This window comes from Camelus ferus, chromosome 1, assembly GCF_009834535.1.
Source record: "Camelus ferus isolate YT-003-E chromosome 1, BCGSAC_Cfer_1.0, whole genome shotgun sequence".
NCBI lineage: Eukaryota > Metazoa > Chordata > Mammalia > Artiodactyla > Camelidae > Camelus > Camelus ferus.
The window spans coordinates 23,845,626-23,853,489 of NC_045696.1; the positions used below are offsets into that span (position 1 = coordinate 23,845,626).

Here is a 7,864-nt window from a genome sequence, read left to right on the forward strand (position 1 = left end):
TCTTTGTAAAGGTTGATTTTAAAATGTTTTTGGTTACCTAAGAGGAGCTCTCCAAGGACAGATGGATAAATGAGACTGCGCCTTAGAACAGTGGACTTGAGATTCATCAGCGTAAACATGATGGTTCAACCAGAGAATAGGACTCAGAAAGCTGAGGAGAAAGTGGAAGATAAAGAATGAGACAGAAGACCAAGAGTTTCCGAAAGACTGCAAAAGTTAGAACAGAGAAGTGGGTGGAGAAGAAGCAGGTGACGAAGGAAAACGCTTCATGTAGAAAGTGTCAGACATTACAGAGGGGTTGAGAACCAAACGTGCTAAGAAGTGGAAATAGCAGAAAGAGTCTTAAGAATTGTGCATTGCATTTGACCCTAGTAAGGAGCTATTTCAGTGGAGATGAGGATGGTAGGCTGATTAGTAACAGAGGGATAGACTATTCTTTCAATACTGTTGTCAATGAGGAAAGATACTGTGCTGAAATGGGAATCTAGAAAGTAGGCTGGCCTTAGTTTTAGGTAAAAGGGGCTGTGGATGAGAAACCTATCTTCAAGAAGACCAAAAAAGAAGTCTTATCGTAAAGGAGAACCAGGGTTAAGACACAGCAGGTGGATGGAGGGAAAGCTGGTGGATGGAGCACTTGAATGAAAGGGGGGATTTATTTATAGTAGAATGAGGGTTCCATATGGCACCGCAGAAATACTTTAATATGATTCTCTAGCCATATGTGCTAGGAACTGGGGGTGGTAGGGAAAGAAGACATTGTTCCAGCATCCACGAAGCTAATGGCTGGTAGAGATACTCATCTAGTTAACAAATATTTAATAACAGGCTACTGTGTGCTAAGACACACTGTTCCAGGCACTGAGGATAGAGTAGGGGACACAAAGCAAGGCCTAGGCCCTCAGAAAGATTGTATTCCAGTGGAGGCAGACATGTAAAGAAAGTCCTTAACCATGTAAAGAGCTATGATAGCTGCCTTGCCCCTTAGAATTGACAATTTTCTCCACCTTTGCTCCTATTAAACCCTACATAGGAAGCAAAAATGGAGGGACTTGTCAGTTCTATGGAGCAAGGCAGCCAGGAAAATGCAGGTGGAGATTCTCCTTTGCAAAGAACGGGATGATGATTGAGATGAGTCTTAAAAGAAGAATGGATATTCACCAGATGAAACACGTAGGGAAAGGCAGAACAGGCAGAGGGAGCGCCGTGAGCAAAGGCTAGGAGTTTGACCGGAAAATGGAGTGGGAATAGGAGGATGACTCATCAGAGAGGAACAAAGAGGGTGAGCATCAGGATGTGAGAGGACAGATGCCTGTTGGAGCGTGCACTTTGGGTGGAGGCCAAGGATGGCAGGAATGAAGAGCTTTGTGGGATTAAGTGGCCCCAAGGTTCTGAAAGACTCTGGCTTAGAGTGCTGTTCACCCTGGCACGAAGAGAGTCATGACCGGTGATGTAGTCAGTGGCCCAGCCCAGTCAGCAGGCATGGTCAGAGTTCCAAAATGGAAGCCTTGGGAAAGTGCTCCGTGCTTCTGCTGAGCTTGGCCCAGCTTGGCTGGAGGGACAGTGGTGAAGTAAGTTCTTAGACATGATGAGATCGTATGGCAAGTGAAGGACTCCTCTATGGCCATGGATGAACAGTATGTGGAAGCATCTGGGTAGATCCTCCCACAGGTCCTCTATCAGGCGACATCACCATGGGCAAGGGAGTCAGTTTCCTGTAAGGTCCCGATCTTGTCCAATATGAAAGGAGTGAGAGTCAATGAGCCCTTAGGTCACTTCTGTCCCTGAAATTCTAAGAATCTTGCTTGTGAACAAAACTTGAGATCAGGAAATATGCTTTCCTTGTTTTTCTAATTTTACTTTGGAACAACTCTTTTCTCAAAAACAAAATGAAACCTTTTAGTAAAGGACTCAACACAGTGCAATCAATGTGTAATCAATTGATTCATGCCATATTGGCAGGAAATTTCTATTCTTCACATTAGAAGGTAACCAGTTTTTATAAGTAAGGTCCAGGTGCAAATCATATAAATCGTATTTGCATTATCATTTTGTTCTCTTTGTGTTTTACTTCAGCTGTCTGACTACAAATGCTTCCAAGTTTTTGTCCTTTCTGATTTTTCAGCTGGTAAAGCTGCATGCAAATTAAGCTACACCCAAAGATCTCGGTCCTGAAAGCGGGAGGCCTGGGGAGAAAAATATTTTTACAAAGCTCTTCAAATTGAAGAATATTTATTATCCTGAAGTCTATCAGTACTGTGTTCAAATAAACACGGGAGTAGCCATAGAAAACTTGAGAGATGATAAAGTGTCAGGGAAACTAAATCGTTTGAATTTATCTGCACGAGTGCTCCAAATCTTTCAGTTTGGGAAGAATGTCTCCCTGTTGCTTTCTCATCTTTATGATAATTTGTAGTTGGTTTCCTCCTTCCATAGCTCCAGCATTCCGTTGACCCAATGTGATTTCTCTTTTATTAATGTTTACCCTCCTTCCTACTGAGTCTGCCGCGATTTCGTTCATGAGCTTTTTCATTTCTTTGTAGATAATACCCGTACTGACCAAAAATGAGCTCAAATCCTGACTCATGGAGGCCCCCCGGACACTCTCCTATGGAAAACTCGGCTCCGGCTCCTTGATTGCGCTGCCATTTGTCACTATTCTTTGTTTACAGTCCTTGAGCCAGTTTTCAATCCATGCGATAGCACTTCTGTCCAAATCCATTTGTATTAATTTTTCGAGTCAGATTTCGCAAGGCGCTGCATCCGATGGATTAGGGAGGTCCAAGCATATTACACCTATCTGTTCCCTGCATACAGTGATTTTGTAATTGGATTTATTTTATTTTTTTTAAGTGAGGATGGGGAGGCGATCGCGTTTCGGCGCGATCTTCCAGCGCTGTGGCAGTGCCTGGTGAATATTCATGGCTGGAGGCATTGACGAAGGCGCGAGTTTAATATCGGTGATGAAGTGAGGATTTTTTTTTTTTAATGGGACTGAAATGCCAGCTGCTCCTCACATTCCTCGCACTGGATTGTCTAACGAGGCGGCCCCCTTTTCAGCAGTTCCAGCCAGGAATCTTTGAGTCATTTTTGATCCTCTTTTATCCTTTGATCAACATTTGATCTGTGGAACGAAGCCAAATTGTGAGAGTCCATCAAAGTCCCTCTCCCTGGCGCCCTGCTTCCCTGTCTTCTTCCTGCACCAGGCTATTAACGCTCCCATAGCCCTGGACTCCTTTCCAACCAGCTGTACCTCTGCACTTCTTTGTTCTTTGGTAGAAGGTGGCCACTGAGCTGTTTCAAATTGTTTTAAAAGTCAGCTGGTCAAGTCGACCCTAGTGCACCAGCCTCATTACTCAGGCACCTCGCCTTCTTAAAGTTGTTCAGAAGCCTTGGCTCCTGTGGTCCCCCATCTTCAGAGGGCTGGGAGCAGAGGCAGCTGTCTGGAATTTGCTGCCACTTTTTCAGGTCTTAAGACATTTAATCTCAATAAAAATCGAGCGGCTTTTGTGTATTGGTGGTCGAGGCAAAACGGTGGGCAGGGGGAAACATGGAGTTCTTGCCTGGGCTATCTAAGAGTATTATCATTTTAATAGTTCTCAGAGTCTTGTGCTATTTTAAAACAAAAACAGTTCTAGTCTAACTCTCTGAATCTGCCAATTTTTTCCCCCCTGCAAATCACTCTGATGCAAACTCTCAAAAAGCTAAAAAGCAGCACTGTCAGGAAAGGATTCTAAGTATTATGTGTAACCCTTCGTTTGTATTTTAATGTGTCTCTCCTTCTCCAATGAGAAGTCACTGGTTTCTCACTTTGCCTCATTTCTTCAGTGCTTTGCTCCCATCTGACTGTCTGAACTTTGCACTGTGCTGCCCTCTCAAATCTCTGCCACCCCCCAAATGAATTTTATAATATTTGACCTTTTAATCTAGCAAATCAGGCCCTTCTGTAATTAAATTAAACTTTTCATGGGATGAACCCAACTATCAAATGTCATCTTATCTTCAGCGGCAGAAGTTGAAAAAGAAATATCAGACACGTAGACAAGAAGGAGTCAAAACAGATCATTAACACCAGACTAAATGCCTCTAGACTGTTTTACAATGATTTCATGCTTAGCTGTTGAAAATAAGCTGTCAAAAACTATGCTGCTGTCTGTTCAAGGAATTCGAAGTAATAAACCAAATACATTTGCTTGGAAGACTGTCTGAAACAGCTCTGAAAAACATTAACAATTTCGTGTGGACATATGAATGCTGGAATGGATGGAATTGCTGTTTTTGAGACAGGAAGCGCTAAATGTGGACGTGCTACATGATGTTCATAAGAATGTCCTTTGCTAGTAAGCACTAATGGAAAATGAGAAAGAACCAATCAGAATATACAGAACAACAATAAATATTAGAAGATGTAGCCCAAATTGCCATTAAATACTAACATAAATTTTAACTCCCTCTTAAAAACACTGTAAACATGTATTTAAACTTACAATTAAAAAATCTTAAAAACACTGTCAAAACGTATTTAAACTTACATTTAAAAAAATCTTTCAAAGCATGTGAATAATGAATAAATGAAGCTCAGTCCTCATTTTCAAACTTCAAAAATAAGTGTTGTCTTATTCTGGTTCCCCGAAGATGATTAATAAAATGGCTGGGACTTACTTGCTGCAGGGAGTTACCTATGTTGTCCTGTGAGATCAGGAAGCAGATGGTGATGCCCTGTTACTCTGAACGGTAAAGGAAAGATGCATTGTGTGCAAAGCTCCTATTGCTGTGCCTGTGCATAGCAGGTTCTCAACACATCCCTTTCCATTATCTAAACCCGTTCAAAGTGTGATCAGGTTTGCTTTTAACATAGGACAATTGGTCTGACCTCTAGAACTTAAAACGTTTGCTTCTTCAAAGTTCAGGAGAGCATAGATGTGTTCTGGGTGAGGCTAATGCAGAATTTTGTTACTCATTCTTGACAGTGACAAGCGTGTGAGAGATTTGCAGTTGAGTAGACCTGTTTTCTAACTCAGTCCATAGTAGATGTATGACTTCACATCTCTTTGAGTTTTTTTAAATTAATTAATTAATTTCATCTGAAATATAGGGATAATACCGCCTGCTTCCCAGGGTGGCTATGAGGATGAAAGGGAGCCATGTCTCTAAAATGTCTATCAGATAGGCTGCTTCACAGCAGATGTTCATTAAATGTAATTTTCCCTTCCTTTGAGGATGAGAGTTGATGAGAATCAGAGTGTTAAGGTACTAGCTGAGCAGGTAGGAACCACATTACGAGGACTGAGGCAACATGACTGGGGATAGGGAGGATGTGAGGGAACACACTCTGGCCCTGCCAAGAGTTCAGGTTAAGAGTAGAAAGATTAAGTTCGTCAGTTCCTGGTAAGGCTGCCTTATCCCTGTAGGGTCCTACAGAGTACCATAAATGGTGATCAAATATCAGTGTGAGTAGTAAAACCACCCAGGGAACTCGGTAAGCAGACAAAGGCCCACATCCTATCTGTCTTCTATGAATGTGGGCATCTGTGTTCCTTGTTAGCTCTCCAGATATTCGGATAAACTTTAACATTTGTGAACCACTGCTAGGTAACGTGGTTGTGGTAGATGTGGCTGAAATTTATCCTCTGGCTCCAGACACTTCTGGAGTAGAGTTCCAGAGTGCACTCCAGTTATCTAACAGTAAAGTCTTTGGCTTCTGCCCCAGGTCTCCTCCAGTGCCAAAGACTGTGGCCAGAGTGAGTTTCAGCAGGGTGGTGCTTGACCAATGGGAATATAAGCCAATGGATCAATATTCTTCATACTGGGGTGGAAAATTCTGAGGCATTCTCTGGCTTCTCAGGAGGTCCCAGTGGAATAAGACACCATTCTCCACAGCAGCAACCTCAAAATCACTCTCTCATATTGGTTTTATCCCTTTATACATCCTGCATTTCCTGCAACTTCACTCTTGTTTCCTGGAATCATCTTCCAGATGAACATTTGCAGGCAGGTGCTTAGCTCAGGTGCTACTTTTGGGGCAACTTAGGCTAAGGCAATAATGCCGTGGCCAAAAATGCTCAGGAGAGAACAGTGTGTCTAGCTTCCAAGTGGAAACCTTATAGTTCATGCAACAGAGAGTGAATTAAAAATGGGTGATGTTGAGAAGGGCAGGGGGTTGTTTGTTCAGGAGTGTGCCTAGTGCCACACCATGGAAAAAAGAGGCAAGCACAAAACTGAGCCGAGTCTGCATGGTCTGTTGGAATGACAGACAGGTTGGCCCTGGATTCTCTCATGTAGATGCCAACAAGGGCAAAGGCATCGCCTAGGAATAGGAGACATAGCTGGAGTACTTGGAGAATCCCAGAAAGTATGTCCCTGGAACAGAAACTATCCTGGCCAGTGTGCAGTAAAGAATTAACCTTGCCCAAAGAGAGATTTGACCTTTGTCCTCAATTTTGGGAAGTAATCTCCAATCCTTTGGAATGTCTGCCTCATAAGAGTGTATTTGCTGTTATATTGAGTGAAGTTAAGTCAGACAGAGAAAGACAAATATATGTTATCACTTAAATGTTGAATCTAAAAAAAAGCGATACAAACTCTGTTTACAAATCAAAATCAGGCTCATGGACATGGAAAAGACAAATTATGGTTACCAAAGGGGAAAGGGTGGGGAGGGATAAATTAGGGGTTGGGGATTAACAGACACATATTACTATATGCAAAATAGACACACAACATGGACCCACTGTATAGCACAGGGAACTATATTCAATTTCTTGTAGTACCATATAGTGGAAAATAATCTGAAAACAAACTATATATTTATAATTGAATCACTCTGCTGTACACCTGAACTAATATTGTAAATCAACTGTACTTCAATGAAAAAAAAAAAGTGTATTTTTTCACCTGGAGGCCCTGGGCCATGCCAGATAGTCTAGGCTAACAATGTGATTTATGGTGGAGGGGCTTAGGTAATATGGTATCACTCCAACGCTTGGAGGGGCTGGATGCTAAGGTTAACCATGTGGAAAGTCAATCACGTCGATGTGTCAAAACCCCAGCAAAACTCAGGACACCAAGGCTTGGATGAGCTGCTCCAGTTGGCAGTACACCATGTGTATTGTCACACATCATTGCTAAGAGAAATAGAGAAATAGGCCCTGTGGACACCACTCCCCCTGGTGGGGACAACCAGAAGCTCTGCACCTTGGTGTCTCCTGGCCCTGCTTCATGTGACTCTTCCCTCTGTTGATTTTAGTCTGAATCCTTTTGTTGTGATAATCCAGAATTGTGAGTAAAATGGCTTTTCTGAGTTTCAGGAGTCCTTCCAGCTAATTAGCAAACCTGAGACCCCCGAACTTGTAGTTGGTGTTAGAAATGAAAATGGTCATGGGGACTTCTGAACCTTCCAGCTGGCATTAATTAAAAAGGAGAAAGGGCAGACTTGATAGCTAATTTAAAAAATGCTACTAACAAGTAATGGCCACTACCTTATTTATTGCAAGATAGAAATGTCTCATGACATTTTTAAACCAGGTGCTATATTGCAATTGATCTGATGAACCAGAATTCAGGTCATGAATGACTGATAGCATATTCTTGTAGAACATTCCCGATTTAAATAAAATTGTCTGGTGGTTAAATAAATATAATCATGCTTTTTGGTTTTTGATAGTAATTCTGGTTCAGTAACTGCTATCACTATTTCCCCTTCTAAAGACAGAATTGAAATTGAGGCTAGCTTGGATTAGTTATGTCCAATTTTTCACAAAGGTGTTGATTACCATCTCACAACGCAGGGAAGGTTGGTTTTACAGTTAGATGTATGTAACTGGTTATATGAGTATATTTAAACACAGAAGAAATCCCTTCACAGTTT

The 7,864-nt window shown here is 41.9% G+C and overlaps 1 pseudogene; it reads left to right on the forward strand.

Annotated features, from left to right (window-relative positions):
- The first annotated feature begins 6,130 nt into the window (after nt 1-6,130).
- Nucleotides 6,131-7,465, forward strand: LOC106729485 (annotated as a pseudogene).
- Nucleotides 7,466-7,864: the final 399 nt, after the last annotated feature.